Genomic DNA, 17,230 nt, shown 5'->3' with positions numbered 1-17,230 from the left:
TGCAAACAGAACACTGTCAAATAAGCCAGGATCCAAAATAACTGGAAATTCACATTTTGCCAGTTGAATGTATGCTGTATTTCTCTCCCTCTTTTCTTTGGGAAAGCTTGCTGTATAGAAGCACAACATCATTTTGCAAGGAGTTAAGCCTTTCATGAGGATTACTGGTTTGCTGATATTCTCCACTGCATCACCTTGGGCTTTGAGAGATGTCGAATTTTGCAGACAGGTATCTGGCTCTGGCTCTTGAATTAAGAATAACTCTGGTATACAGTGTTGTAGAGCACAAGAGCACAGCAACTGTAATGAGGAGTAAACGTTGAGAATGAGATTTTATGGCATGTTCATTGATTTCAGTACAAGCAACATTCATGTGTGTCCAGGCAGTAGAGTTCGGCAGCAGTATTTCAAAGGCTGCTTATATGTAGACTTATACACCTATGTATTTATATGAACGTATATTCTGCACTGATAGGGAAACCAATACTTTAGAATTGTAATGAACCCCTGCATGTGATTCTAGAACTTAAGGAGAGTGAGAGTCTTGGAAATCAGGTACTTGTTATGGATGTGGATAAACAGTTTCTAACATTGACTCAGATCTGGGGTTTGGGTTTATATTTGTGCGTATGTATACACTGTGTATGTGTGTGTGCACTGATGTTTGACTGTGCTCATTTTATACTGTAATTGGTAATAGTTCTCAAGGGTCCTGAAAGCCCCATTAAAACATAGACTTAATTTTGTATTAATATCTGAATTGAATATCTAATTCATGATTTAACATTTGCTGAATCCTTTTCATGTAAGCTTTGTAACTGGAGGTGCTGAGTGCTGAAACTAGTAGGAATTCATGAATAACATTACAACACTATGGTAAGGGACAGCTCCTTGAGAACATCTAAGCCACAGAGGAAAGTGGAAGTACTGTGGTTTCATCATATGCTTCATGATTTCAAGCCTTAGGGTTCAAATAGTCTATCATAAAATTGGCAGTTGCTCGGTAAGACCAAGCAGATATTCTAATATTATTCTCACAGTAATAACTTTTGATATCATGCTCAAAACTAAATCTGATGGTTGTAGAAAGACATATTAAATCTATAAGAAAATAGGATTCAAGGAAATATACTGAAGCAGCAAAGCACTAGAGGTCACTCTTACAATTTAGTAAGCAGTGCTCAGAGAAAAATATAGCAAGCATCTTCACAGAACAAAATGATAAAGAATGAAAACATCAGCTTTGCGATGTGGATATTGCCATTACCTTCTGACACGTTGAGACAACACACCTCCCAGTTACATGGCTCTATTTAATGCTACAAGGATGCCCTTTTGTATGCATTGGCTAATTGCTGGAAATCAATAATTAAAATAGCTTCAGAATCAAAAGAATATTTTTCATTCATGATGATGAATAATATTTAGCCATTTTTCAAATGTGAAATATGGGGAATGTAATAATGGGTTGATAAGCTTTATAGAGAAATAAATACTTGAGCTTACAAAGCAGTGCATAATAATTATATTTAAATAAATGTAAGCAAATATGCCAACCTGTCCCAGAGACCTGGGTTCAGCAGTACTTTACTGGTAGTACACATCACCTTATCTGTTCATAGTTGTGGAGTGTATGCTTTAGTTAGTGATGATCACTAAGTTATCCCATTGATCCTACTGTGACTAATGCCCAACTGATATAGCCTAGATCCAGTTGAATGGTGTATCAACATTTTCCCCTTCCATTTCAATTATTTCTTCAACTTCAGTCATTCCTCAAGGATACACTGTATTTTTCAATGCCTCTGCCTTTCTTTACAAATACATATACCACCCTGACCTGAAATGGAAATTTGGCATGTAGTATAATTGTGCTAACAATCAGTATGTTGTTGTGTTTTAATTGCAAGTTAACAGCTTGCCTTGAGCTTCCACATTTCTTTGGGTTTTACCTGTATTAAACTAAATACTTAATTTAGTTGCTGTAATTTAATGCCACCAAGCATTAAGGCATATCTCAATCAAAATTAGAGAGCCAGCATGGTGTAGTGGCTATAGCATTGGATTATAACTCTGGAGATCAGGATTCAAATCCCTGCTTGGTCATGGAAACCTGCTGGGTGATCTTGGGATGCCAATAAATAACTATGTAAATGGTGAGAACAAAGTTCTAAAGCCTTCAGGTTCAAACTTTTACCTTGACTTTCCTCAACAATATGCTATGTTAAAGGCATTGCTATTAAGGGCATCATAGAAATGAGACTTCATCTGTTTTCATCATAGATTAATATCTAATGCATATGTCTGAATGGCAGATCTTATAATCCATCCTAACCTACTTCCATAATTTTCATGATTTTTTAAAAAAAATAATAGACCTCTCTTGTACTGACAACCATTTATTTTTAACCTAAAATGTACCAATACAAATATTTTCTGTTAGTTATAGCAGGTAATATTGTACTGTTTAATCACAGTGCATGAGTGTATATCTCTTCTTGTGCACATATGTCACTTTTCTGAACTTCTCTCCCTAACATGTACTCTGAGTTGAGCCAAAGATAACTTTTCACTTAATAAAAAAAAGAAAAGTATATAATAAACTTATTTAGGGTATCAGCAGTTGGCAGGCCTTATCAACTGAAGGCCAGATATAAAATTTTGAAGGACACACATTTTACTTCTTTTCTGAAGATTATTGCTAGATGATTTACCAAGCATGGGAATAGCTGTCCTTACTTACATTTTTTAGAAGTACAGACAACTCGACTCCAAAATCCATCTCTTCCTTAAGAGTTAAAACTTTCAAAGCAATTGAAGTAAAACTGACACACACAGCCATAAATGTAATACTGTGAAAGGTCATGCTGAAGCTTTTGCTGATGATGCCAATATGGGATTTATTTTGTTGGCCTTCTTTTTACAAAATTTAGTGTTCTGTTGTTGGTGTTGTTGTTTCACATTTATTATTTCAAAGATATTTCTATATCAGTTAATGTAACCGCTTGGTATCAGTTACTTGTTGTTTGGCCGTTGACCACAACTATGTCTTGAACCTTTGATATTTGGAGAAAAGTGTTAGACTGAAATAAAGTTAACCTTATACATGTTTCAACTCAGCAGTGCCTAAAAATATTGAGATTCATTTGATAGATTGATAGATTCATTTAATAGATTGCGTGTAAAGTCCCCCCCCCTCCCCGGCTTATTTCTACAAAAGAAAACTTGGTTAGAGATTTTTAAACTTTTTTGTGCATTATGTACCTATACTCTAGCTTAAATGATCAGACTAATTAGATCAATCTAATTGACATTAACTAGTTGATGGCCCTAACCATTTCCAGAGATGTTAGTATGTTGAAGTTAGAAACCTTTTTCCCCCCTGGCACCTTAAAGTCTATTGGTAGCATTAACTTTTATGGATCAAAAGTGTAGGCATTAGCCTATGAAATCCTTTGCCAGCACAGATTTGTTACTACACAGTCTTACAGGTATTGTCCCACTATGGTCAAAGGGGCTTACTTTCTAATGTAGGGTGGGCAATTGTGTGATCCTCCAAATGTTGTTGAGATGTAGCTCCCAGGCTGTCTCACTACTGATTATGGTAGGTAGGACTGCTAGAAGTTGCAGTTCCCACCCCTGTTCTAGCATTTGTATTTCGTCTGCAGAGATATACATGGATGTGTGAATAAAAATATGCACACTAAATAAACAAAATATTTTTATTCATATCCTACACTGAGTGGGACAGGAGTGATGTCCACATGCAGATGTAAAGGAGGGTCCCAAGAGTAAAAAGTCGGAGTATTATTGCTATACAGAAAACACTCATATTTTGATACCATGCTTTTTGACAGCTCACTCTTTTGATGCTTGCAATTAATAGAGACGTTCCATTAATTTGATGTGGGATCCCTCTTTTTAAAATTGGTACCTATGAGGCTCACTTGGGATCATTTGCCCACATGTGCACAGTCCTAAAACTTGTCTATGGAAAGAGCGGAGCCCTCCTTGAATTAATGGAATTTGTCTGTGTAATTTGCAAGCATCATTCATATATATTCATATTTTAACATTTTATAAGGAAATAGCATTGTTCAAATACATAGAAAAGTTTAGGAAGAGGAGGAGGAGGAGGGATCAGAGCCTCCAAGTCTCATGCCTCCCTTGAGCAACTGTCATATACACTCCAGGGCGGTCTTTCCCCACCATTTGAGAGCCACTGCTGTACAGTCAAAGATAAAGAGAATATAATATTATAAATATACATAAAATCCTTAACATCTTGCTGGCCGTTACCCATCTCAGCAACTTCAGGCATAACTCAGCAGCTTAATCCAGCAAATAAAAGAGGAAGGTCTTCAACCTCTTGTGAAAACGGATTAGATCCTTCTCCAGCCAGAGGTCCAAAGGAAAACTGTTATGCTGGTAAAGAGCCAGATCTTGAAAGGCTCATAGCTATGGGGCTTTCTATATTGCCCTTTGGGACGTCTGGAGGACGTCCCATTTTAAAAAAGGGGCGTCTCTTATAGACGCCCCTGGGCCTAGTACGAACTCCGTCCATACATGATGGCGCCGGCCCTTCTACATGGCCGGCGCCATCTTTACGTATCGGACGCTGAGCGTCCGTACGCGTGGCGTCGCTTGTGACGTAGCGAGTGCGCCCCTGGCGCCTCGCTACGTCGCAAACGCGACGGAAAAAGAAGCTCCATTTTGGAGCTTCTTTTTCAGTCCGCAGGGGAGCCGCGCCGTATGGAGGCTCCGGCTCCGCCACGGACTAGCCGGCGGCGGCAGCAGACCGCCGCAAAGCGGTGGTCTGTACCCCGCCATAGATTGAGCTGTGCATGTTGGTGGAATAGATAATAATCCTTTGTCTTACATTTTAAATTCCTAAATGGTATGTACCATGCTAACTGAGCTGCCAGTTCTGGGGAAATTTAGAATGCAGAGATGTAACTACAAGAACGAAATATCTAGTAGCCTGTGAAGGGATCGATGGGGAAGAAACATGTGAATTTTAGAGAGATTGAAAACAACCCAGAATTACTGAGAACCAATGAAGTTCCATCAACTTTGGCTTTGCTTTCTTTTAAGCCAAAAATTTAAGGCAGTGGTTCCCAACCTTCCTAATGCCGCGACCCTTTAATACAGTTCCTCATGTTGTGGTAACCCAAACCCATGAAATTATTTTTGTTGCTACTTCATAACTGTAATTAAATACGTGTTTTCCAATGGTCTTAGGCGACCCCCATGAAGGGGTCCCGATCCACAGGTTGAGAACCACTGATTTAAGGCCTTAAGCCAAGTACTTCATTGGAAAAAATGTCTAGAGAAGGCATTCAAAGGATGATTAGAAGATCACATGTGTGTTTTCAGATAGTGGGAAAGAGGACAGCATGGGAGACTGAGGGGTGGTGTTTAAGGAAACTGAAGACTTTGTAGTGATTGAAGACAATTACTTTAATAGTATAAGTAATAGGCAAGTTATAACATGAAGAAATAGGGAAAGAGAATGTTTGAATTGTCAGAGAACAACACAGAAATGTAGCAATAGTTAAATTGGAGCAATAATATATATTTGACATGTAGTATGTGGAATCAGGTTCCAATTCAACACAACTTTGACACTGTAGCACCAGTAAAGCTCCAATATCATTCTTTTCCATCAGTGTGGTGGGACTGTCTTTTCCCCCTTTCTCCCTGAACCTTTGCTACCACCTGAAAAGGTTTCTCAGCCCTGCAGATTAGGTGTTTCTGGGGCATGCAGGGCAAAACTAGGAGATCTCCCCACCTGATATCCATAACAAAATATCAATAGACATCCCCATTGATTTCTTTCTATGAGTGATGCAAAACTGTTTTGCTCAGGCAGAAACTTCTATCCCTCTGTTCATAAGCTTGCTCTTTGGCATGATTCTGGGACTTGTCCCCCCCCCCTTTCTCACAGGAGTGAAGACTCACAAGAATGGTAGATCTCACAAAGTGTTTTCTATGTTTTGTGCGGGAGGTCTATGCAACGCCTTTGTACACTATACCCATTGCTTTCTCATTTCATAGCACCAACCCTTCTCTGAAATAGCATAAGATTACTGATTATTTGACTGGGGCTAAGAAGGGATTTTTAAAAGGAGCTTCACCACTTCATGCGGTTTAAATGTTGAAGGGGTTTTGAATTTGGTTTGACTGACATTCTCTTTTTCTCACAACTGGCTGGAAGTGCAGGCTGGCCAGATTGACTTGGGTTAGCACACCATGGTAAACGAGCACCTGAAAGTCCTTTTGGTATGAGAAGGATACTATTGCCACTTCTTTACAGGCAACTATCAAAGGGTGGTTGAATGGACAATTTCCTTTTTAAGCAGTTTTTAGAACCAGAATGATTCCTTCTGCTTTGGAAGCCACCGTGTTGACAGATAATCTCCAAATTGTTGGTAGTCTAAACATTTCTTTTTCCTGCTTATTTGATTAATCTAATAAAGAGGTAGTTTGATTTAATTCCATAACATTAACTTGAGTCTTTATTTTTGGGGTGTTCAGACAAATAGAATTGCTCCTGTAAATAACATTATAATGAATCACATATAAGAGTGTAATAGGATACCACCTGTAGAACAAGTTTTAATATAATATGGATTATTCAAATATATACATATACATATATATATATATATATATATATATTGGATTCCAATCCTTAATATGTACTGGATGGATTTTTTCTGTTCTTGTTTGTGTCTTCTAGTTTCTCTGAGGCTGAGAGAATGTGACTTGCCCAAGGTAACCTAGTGGGTTTCTATGGCCGAATGGGGATTCAAACCCAGTTCTCTAGTTCAACACTCAAACCACTACACCATGCTGGATCTCTGGAATTATGCTAGCTTTATATAAATATTGTCTAGATTCCACAAACCACGGTCTTTGGGGGCACTACGTAGTACAATTATTTCAGTGTTGTTTTTTTTATGGAGCATTTCTTGAAGTATTTGTCTGCATTTTGCATTTGCAGATTACAGTTTGTTCACCTGTCTTGCACTACTATGTCCTGCGTTTAACTGTTCTTATAAGTATATTTACTCAGACATCTTGGCTAAGAGATAGACATTAGAAACTGAAAGAAGATCTGTTTCTAAGAAATATACAACAAAATACAGAACAATTTTGAGTATACAGCGCATAAGCATGTCTATGTAATGCAGCCATATTATATATACTGCAAAACCTTTATGTGAAATTTCTGGAACTTTAAAGTGTATCATAATAATTATAATAATAAGAAATACAATGAAATACTGAAATTTACAAATTGAGATTCAGCAGCTCTGGGGGGAAAACAATCAGTTGTGGCTCCAATAGTGATAGGTGCTCTGGGATTAATTCCAAATGGACTGGCAAAATATCTGAAGGAAATTTCCATAAATAGGGCCACAAGCTTGTTTTCTGCTGCTCCAGAGACTAGGACCCGGAGCAATGGATGCAAGTTACAGGAAAAGAGATTCCACCTCAACATTAGGAGGAACCTCCTGACAGTAAGGGCTGTTCGACAGAGTGTAGTGGAGTCTCCTTCCTTAGAGGTCTTTAAACAGAGGCTGGATGGCCATCTGTCAGAGATGGTTTGATTTAGATTTCTTGCATGGCAGGGGGTTGGACTGGATGGCCCTTGATGTCTCTTCCAACTCTATGATTCTATGATTCTATCTATGATTCTAAGAGAAGAATTACAAAATGTGGGAGTGCTTGGAGCATGCCTTGAGGTGCTTGGAATCAGTGGTACCTTACTAAGAGACTGTGCAGACCACCCCTAACGGGAAGCCTGCAGCCGCCTCTAACTGCACCGGATCAGAGCCATGGCAACTGCATGCCATGGCCCTGATCTGGATTTTCCAGAGAGCAAAAGGAGCCACAAAAAACAGCTCCTTTTTGCATCCTGGAAACGGTATGACAGTCCCGTCCAGAATGCACCTATGACACTAAAGCACTAAATAATGATATTTTGCATTTGAAATCTAATTACATTTTCTCCCTGGACAACCAGTCAACAGGGACAATGACCAAGAAAATAAATTATCTTCCTTACTTGCTCTGCAACTTGTCCACATCAGCAGTACTCACAAATTGAAACTGATCCAGTATAACCCCACTTAGAGAATTTCAGGACACTTCATTATTGACTTCCACTCCAGTGATGGCATTTAAGTCAGCTCTTATGTGAGAGATTTTATCTGCAAACATATTATTAAAAGCATCACAGCCAGCAACTGAAGTTTCTAAAGTTGGGTTCGGGGGAAGGGTGCCTGAGTTAGACTTCTCACCACCCTTAACAGCTGGATATGAATTCACATATTCAATATGTGCAAAAAAAGAAAGCTTTCTTTGCTGCACGTATTGCCACTTTATAGGAACAAAAATGCTCTCCATATCATGCCTTGTCATGTAAAAGTCAAATTTTCCACCATCTGTGGTCTAGTAATCATCCTCCCTGTTTCAGCTCCTGGAGGGTATCTGTAAACCAAGGAGTTTGTTTATGAATGGCTTGGATTGGGGGCGACTGTGTCAATAGCCCTGATTAAATTTTTTTTTTCCTTTTATTAACCAGAATTTCAACAGCATCATTGATGATTCCAGTTGTATAACCCTCCAAGGCCTGGGCATTAGCCTTTGAGAGTGGACCATGTTAATAGGTCCTCCTCCCCTACAGCAACAGGTTGTAGCTGTGATGCTAACCCTGACCAGAAAACAATCTGCCCATGACAACTCAGAGGTATTAGTCAACCTCTCCCACAAATCCATATGTTCTGAGCTGAAAACCGCATTAATGTGACCTGCCAAGTGTGTAGGTCCTGAAGCCAATTGGGATAGCCTCATGTTTGTTAGAGATACCATGCACTCCTGAGCTGCAACTGACAAATTTGCTTCCAACAATATGTTGAAGTCTCCCAGAAGCAAAAGCCTGGGGGACACCAACAAGCTTGGTGATCTCAGCCAGAGAGCCTGATAGGCAGTGAGGTGGAAGGTACACTAACAGAATCCCCACTTTATCCCTGGTTTTCAAGTTCAGGCTCAACATTAAGAAAACAAAAAGAATGTACACAGTTGATTTATATAACTTTAGAATAGATGATGAAGACATTGAAGTAATTCAAGATTTTCTGTACCTGAGTCAAACAATCAGGATGGAGACTGTAGCCAAGAAATCAGAAGAAGACTAGGACTTGGAAGGGCATGATCTTGAGATGCAAAGATACATGATTGAATACTAAAGTTAGAATTATCCATGCCATCATATTTCACATTTCTATGTATGGTTGTGAAAGCTGAACAGTGAAATAAGCTGATAGGAAGAAAATAAGCTATGGGTGCCATGGACTGCTAAAAAGACAAATGCGTGCTAAAAGAAATAAAATTTGAACTCCTTCTAGAAGTAGTGACCTGAAACAGATGGGTAGGAAAGAGCAGCTTCCGATTGTTTTGGGGGAGGGGTGTGTAGATGTTGCATGCCCCCAGAGTGGTTGGAAGCCATGCAGAGAGTGAACCCAACTAGGAAAAGCCAGCCCAAAAAGGAGTGGTGAAAAGCCACTCCTGCCAATGTCTCATTTGGGACTGCAGCAGTGGCTTGCTTTCAGAGTGGGCCATCTGCTTGTCATGGTCCCATGCCGACTGAGGGCTGACTGGGGCTGGAGTGGCCAGAGACCACTCCAAACTGCCATTCTGCTTTGCCCCTTTGATGACTAAACTGAGGCTGTTGTACTTTAGCTCACAAGAATACCCAATAATGCTTTAGCAAAGTAGAAAGCAGGAGAAAAAAAAGAAGCCTACTTTGCAGATCGATTGACTTGCCAGTGCTTGCCAGTGCAAGTGTTGTTTGTGTAAGTAGCAAACATCTTGCTTGTGAAAAATGTGCTTGCCTGTGCAAGTGTTGTTTTTGTAAGTAGCAAACTTGAATTACTGGACAAAAGGGATAAGTGAGGTGAAATGTATCCTTACAGTGAAAGGGCTGTTGTATAAAGAATTATTCTTGTATAAAGAACTTTTTCTGACTCTACTGGGATCTGATTTTCATAAGAAAAAAAGTATTTATCACCTACAATGAGTTTGGTAGTGTTCTTATAGCAAAAAAAGGAGCATAGATAAACAGATAAAAATGATGCTGTTTATATTTCAGTGAATGAGTACCTTCAATACAATAATTTGAAATGTGATTGATGCCTGGATCCTTTTGACATTTTAACCAGTTTTAAATTAGTAACTACAGAATTATAGATGAAATACCATACCTATCAACCAATGATGGATGCTACCTTGAGGGTTTAAACCATAAGGGATATAAATAGCAATAAGTCAGTCCAACTGGGAAACAGCTCTACTAATTACCTTTCGTAAGTATATCTTGTCACTTGCTTGCTAACACCCAGGAATAAGGTATGGCTTATTTCTAAGGGCTAGAGCTCCTTTGTTTCTATAGCAATTCTGTGTCTTTTTGTTACAGAGCCCATTTATGTTATATAAATGTTATATTAAGTGCATTTACTTATCTGGCCCTGAGAAAAAATGAGATTAGATATAATATGTTTGCAAAAACTAGATATTATTCTGAACATGTGTGAAGGCTGTTCTTCATTTTGGGATATTCTGACTGAAATTCTGCATTGAGTGATATTGCTATACAGACATAATTGTGCAGTCCCCTAACATGATAATTTCCAAGTTGCTGGAGAGCAGGGGCATGAGTGATGTCACATCCAGTCCTCTTCTCACAGTGCACACAAGTGCAGAAAGGGGGCTGAATACATCATTGCTCATGTCCCTGCAATCTCTGTGTTTGGGGCTGCACAGTTTAAAAGGTAGTTGGGGGAATTTTTAATTGTAATAATAATAATAATAATAATAATAATAATAATAATAATAATCAAAACCTTATTTTATGATATGATTGTTTGCAGGCCACATTATTGGCTTGTGGTTGTTTTGTTTTTGATGTTATCCAATAATTTGTATAAACCAATTCTCTCTGACCCATGCACCAAAACATCTGTTGCTATTTGAAGCCATTGTAAAGGTCATCTTGTTATGAATCCTAAGTTTTTTCACAAAGTGATTGCTTCAACTATGCTTCAATAATATAATATTTCAGGAAAAGGAAGCCAAAATCTCTGTGATCACACTTCTGATTATGTATGAAAAGCATGCACCTGATATTAACAATAGGGAAGTGTTCAATCATTGAGCAAAAGTAATTCTGGCAAGGTGCTTCAAGAAGTAATTGGAATTTTTAATAAGATATATTGATGATATTTCCTATTAGTACATGTTAATGATACCCATTCAGGCTTGATTATCGAATGCACCTGTGGTAACCAGCTTGTAAGAGTAATTTCATCATGCTGCTTATCTCTGATTGGATTAAAGGTGGGCATGGCTGGTTAATGTGTCAGGATACAGTAATTCTATTAACTATTATGTGCAAACCTTTAACAAAAGTGTATACAAAAGAGGGTTAGAAATGTTACAGATAGCTTTTTAAGTAGCTTTGTCTGTAGTGGTGTAGGAGTACATTTTGAAGTTCACAAGAGCCCTAGTTGTACTATACCACCTGTTGTCTCTGTGTACACTTAGCACACTGTAGTCCCACATGTACCATCAAGGGATATGTATTTACACATCTTTCCATCTGAAATGGCTTGTTGTTTTTGTTAACTGCCTTTGAGTTGATCCCAACTCATGGCAATGTTTATATGGAGGTAACAATTCACACAAACAACACTTTTATGTGATCCTAATGAAGATCAACAACTATTTCCAAAATTTGGGAACAGTATTTGTCGTCCATGTATGAATCATGCCCAAGAGCTTAGATAATGAATACATCATGTTTTATAACACCTCATTCAAAATGTTTTCTGTTAATGTCTTTGGTAAAACTGCCTCTCTCAGGCACATTCATACTTCTAACACTTGTGTGTCAGTGTGTGCAGATTAATAGATCCAAAACCTATCTAATTAGCATTGCTTTTAGCATTTTGTAATCTCTAGATCCTTGGCATTACAAAGTCAAGACACTTCCAAATTTTTCACTCATTTCCTCCACTGGATATAAAGTAGCCTCTTCTTTTGGAAGTTAGTGACTTCATGAATCAATTAATTACTCAGTGTTTAAGATACTGTAACTGTGAGATGCATTTATCACCCTCTAGCTTTAAAATCAGATATAGCCTAATAACAGTACAGGACATGTATGCATGTGTGTGTGCATTTGTGTATACACTTTTATGAGTATTTATGAAATGGCTGACTTAGAGCCATTTTTGGTACTATTCTGCATATTCAACTGACTGACCTTGGGTATTTGTGATTCTTTTCTGTTTTAGAGATTATGCATATGCTTTAAAAGATGTGTTAACTTCCTCATGTGGCAGTATTTAAGTGAGTCTTTTCTTCATGCTGACAGCTTCCAGAAATCAGATGTTCAAAAAGAATGGATGTAAATGGTCAATAGGCTGTGAATTAAAGCATTCTATTTGGTATCTCTGATAAGGCGGAGAAGATAATCTTGATGCCATTATAGATTTTTCCAAACCTTCTCAGTATTCAGTGCTTAATGGTGGTGATAATAGCCAAACTGTCATATAGCATGAAGTCTTGACACTTTCTGAGTTAGCAGACTGCTAGAATCACCAAAGCTTACTTCAGTGATCAATTGAGGGATTCCTATCTAATTTGAAAGGGGGGGGGGGGTGCTCCAGCTTTCTACAGACTGTCTGATAGCTGAGTCTCAGAATAAGACAATGTCTGTCAAACCATGTCATTGTCTATATTAGTGGGCAAGGTGTACACCTGTTTACAACACACACACATTCAGTTTACAAGAAACCAGCATAAACACTTCAAATTTTCTGGCATCAGTGTCAGGGAAATTTCTTCATCCCACAGGGAATCCCCTCTGTCCTGCAATGATGCTCAAAGGTGTCAGAGAAAAAAAGAGAAATGCTGCTTTATAGAGATGGATGAACATTTTGTTTCAGTTCATTTTTTTAAAAGAATAAACTAGATTTGTAATATTTCTTCAAATTTAGGATGGGAAGTGTGGAGATAACAGGCAGATTAGAACGTTGGCACTAGCCAATGGGAATAAAGCCCAAAAAGGTGGTGGATGCTCCCAGGAGTGAGTATAACAAGAGGGACAGAGCAATGTTTAGCGTTAGTTAGGGTTGATGTTTCAGTGTGCCTTGAGGGGTGAAGAGCTGCTAAGGCTAGGTTAGGCTGCTGTGAAGGCTTTTAGGGTTTTAGGTACCCAAGAAAGGGACAAAGAGCGTCCTTAATTAAATCATTGTGGTGTCTTGTAGTGTTTAGTGACTAATGGGGTCAAGGTAATCAGAAGGGTTATAAGATACAAAAGTTTAATAAAAGTTCTATGAGAACTTAGTTTGTAAGGAAACATATATAAAGCTATAAAGAACCAATTACAAAGACAAGCTAAAGAAACTGTCAAACTGTGCAACTAATGAAGTATTTATACACTGCATCCATTGTGAACTCCATCCACTAAAAGAGATACTGAATTCAACCTGACATGTAAGTAAAGCGATTACTTTGTTTCAACAAGCAGCAGTCTGGAGTGATTTCAAAAGTACCTTAAAATGCTACCACTTTTGAGAAACGTTTTTTAGGTTTGAAACACATTAGATGGTGGGTGTATGGCTGTCAAAGAAAAGTTAGTGACAAGTTGGGGGGAAATTTGAAACTGAGAAGGCTGGCATCTAAAGAGAGTTATAGTGCAGGAGACACTTAAGAGAGTCCCAAGTTTGAGTCTTGCAGTGAAGAGCTGGTGGGATAGTGGCCGTTACCTTCACAGGAAGAAACTGATTGTATTAAAAAAAATCAACTATGTGTGAAATTGACCATTTGTCTGTCCATGTGCCAGGCTCTGAATGCTGAACTATCAAAAGTCTGGATTTCAGTTTGAGTACTTTCAACTATGTCTGCTTGAATTTTCTTCTTAAAGGCCTATATGGAAGGTTTCTTTGGCCCTACACAGACAGCCAAAATAAAGCTGCTTCGAGTCACTTTGGAGGTATGGTGTTTCAGTGATGCATGCGTCCTAAGAGTCTGGAAGTTGCACCAAAGCTGCACTCCAGTCCTTAGGACTGGATCGTGGTTTTGGTGCAGCTTCTGGACTCTTAGGACGCATGTATCATTGAAACACCATACCTCCAAAGTGACCCGAAGCGGCTTTATTTTGGCTGTCTGTATCAGGCCTTTAACTCCTATATAGAAGACAGGTACAGCACGGTTCTGTCCTTTTTGAGAGTCACTTTATCTATTTGGTTGGTACAGAGTGTAATTTTTTTTCCTGACTGCTTTTGAAGAAGTTATCTAAATTCACAAATTCATTCCTGTTCAGACCATTTTTTTAGTATTTCCTTTGGTTTTGTTGTTGTTGTTGTTGCTGTTGTTGTAGGCACAATATGTAGCTTAATCTTTAAAGTTGACTTTCTTGAAAGTTTTATTTAAGAACTTTTAAGAATCAATCAGAAGGTCCAGTTCATGTGGATACTTATCTGCAAGCGAGGTGAGTGTGCTAACATCACATCTTCACTTTGTAAGTGCCCATCCACTTCAGACAAAATCCCAACATATGTGCTTTCAGAGCCTTTATTTCCTCCCCTTGGGATTCAGTGGAGACAGTGTTGAAGAGGCATGAAAAATAAGTGTGTGTGTCTGAGTATGTGTGGGTGTGTTCAAGGACTTCTTGGGGTACTTGGTCCTAGAAGAAGGTGGGCTTTTATTTCACATCAAGTGTTTTTCAGGTGTTCAAGCTATTTTTTACTTCAATGCAATTCTATAAAGACAGACCTTTTCCCATAGGTTGCATAGGTTGTAAGGGCAGAAGAACACATGAAGTTTCAGAATATCTTTGTGACATTCTTATCTCAGGTTAAAAAAGGAGCTTTTTCTTGATGCAGGCCAAAACAAAACAGCCCTCTATCTGTTTCACCCAACATCTGAAACACCAAAGTATGTTCTGAAGTGAATTTTCTCTGTGCACATTGCCAAAAAGGTTTGTCTAAAATATACTTAAAAATAAAAATAAAGAAAAAAGCCACTAGTTGAGGAGGGATCAGACAAGGCATGCTTTATTTCTACCTAGGTATGGCATAGGTAGAACTGAATCAGACCTCTGATTTGATTCAGTAATTTATTTCCAGGCTTTTTGATCTGGATTTTTCAAGACCCAATTTGAACTCTGATTTTTTAAAGTTAATATTAAACATACTCATAAAACATATCCATGCTGGCCATGCAGCAGAATATAACAAAATCCAAAATCGACAAAGCAACAATATTTTTATTAGGTCAACTCCAAAGCATAAAATGTACCATGCAGGTTTCAGAGCTTCATGGCTCCTTCATCAGGCAATTTTTTAAAAAAGTCATACAGAAGAAGGAAGGTGACAATGTTAGAGACACAGGCCTACATTTTTTTTTCTCAAATGCTACTCTGTTGTCAGTTGAAATGGTATTGAAGGATCTCAGTGCAAGCAAGAGGCCACTTAGCTTCTTGGCCATGTGAGGACTGGAGACAAAAGGCCATAATAGATAGGTAATATTACGACTGAGACCAAAGTTGAAATTGTCCATACCACTGTATTCTCCGTATGAGAGCTGGATCATGCAGAAAGCTGATCAAGAAAGCTGATCAAGAATACCAACCCATTTGAGATGTAGTGCTGGAGAAGAGTGCTGAGGATACAGTGCCAAAAAGACAGACAAATGGGTCCTTGAAGAGATGAAGCCTGAAATCTCCCTGGAAGCCAAGATGATCAAACGGAGGCTGTCATATTTTGAACACAACATGAGAAGGCACGACTCATTAGAAAAGACAATAATGCTAGGCAAGGTAGGTGGTAATAGAAAGAGAGATGAAGACTGCATATCAGATGGATAGAATTAATCAGAGAGGTCATGTGTCTGAATTTGCTGGAACTAAGCAGAGCAATGGGGACAGGTGGTCTTGGAGTTGTCTCATCCACAGGGTCACCATGAGTTGGGATTGACTTAATTAGCAACAGAAAAGTAACTTCCCTCATGATCCAGCTGTCCCTTTGGAGTTGTCCCAATAAATGTGGTGCTGCTCTATTATAGGTGTCCTTGGATTCTGTTAAAGTTAGCAACTGTTACGTACTTATCACTAACTGCTAGTTTACATGTTTGAAGATTTTCTGTTTGCTTTTACCACACCCATTCTCTTCTTGCACAAATTTCAGTGGGCATTATCTTCTCTCTTTCCTCCATGGGTTTGACTATGAACCAATAATTTCTAAGGCAAATATTTCTATATATTTTTACAAAGAAGAGTAAGCTTGCTCTTTTCCCCCCTTAGAACCTGTGTATGTGTAGAATTCTAGATCACCATTGGATCATAGATATAACCTCTTGTAGACACAGCTTCTTGTACCTTTTTAAAAATGCATATACATTAAAATTGGAGAACATAAGAGTTTATCACATGGGAGGAGCTTGGAAGTTTAAATGGGGATTATCCCATGAAAATCATGCTATTGCAATTAAAACGAAATTAAGATTTTCACACACAAGAGTCATTAGCCTGGAAATAACCAGAGAATAGCCAGGCAATAAACAGCAACCAATCATTCAAGGGAAAATCCTGTGAATGATTTGTTGTTGTTTATTTCCTGGTTATTCACTGTTAATGGCACTTTAATCACCTTTCAGTGTGGCGTCATGTGAAAACTTTTATCATAGAATCATAGAGTTGGAAGAGACCACAAGGGCCATCCAGTCCAACCCCCTGCTATGCAGGAACTCTCATCAAAGCATCACCGACAGATGGCCATCCAGCCTCTGTTTGAAGACCTCCAAGGAGGGAGACTCCACCACTCTCTGAGGAAGTGTGTTCCACTGTCGAACAGCCCTTATTGTCAGGAAGTTCCTCTATCATATTTGCACAATTTTCACAGGATATTCCCAGGATAATGGCCATTTAATCACAACTTGGTGTGAAAATATTAATAGTGAATGCATGATTTGCATGGGATAATCCCCATTTATACTTCCAATTGTCCCTGTCTGATAAACTCCATACTGTAGTGAACTCTAAAGATAGAATTAACCCAGTTGTATTTCAGACAGGTAATTTCAGGTATTTTGCTAGTAGACACCTGAAATATTTGCTTTTTTTTTAATACATCAGAACAATTTTAAAAGCTATTGACTG

The 17,230-nt window shown here is 38.4% G+C and overlaps 1 protein-coding gene across 1 annotated transcript in view; it reads left to right on the top strand.

Moving 5' to 3' along the window:
- LOC121922129 (contactin-associated protein-like 4) overlaps window positions 1–17,230 on the top strand; it is a 363,219-nt gene that overhangs the window by 608 nt on the left and 345,381 nt on the right.

This window comes from Sceloporus undulatus, chromosome 2, assembly GCF_019175285.1.
Source record: "Sceloporus undulatus isolate JIND9_A2432 ecotype Alabama chromosome 2, SceUnd_v1.1, whole genome shotgun sequence".
Taxonomy (NCBI): Eukaryota; Metazoa; Chordata; class Lepidosauria; order Squamata; family Phrynosomatidae; genus Sceloporus; species Sceloporus undulatus.
Note: the sequence above shows the minus strand (reverse complement) of the source record. Positions and strands in the feature narration are given on the sequence as shown.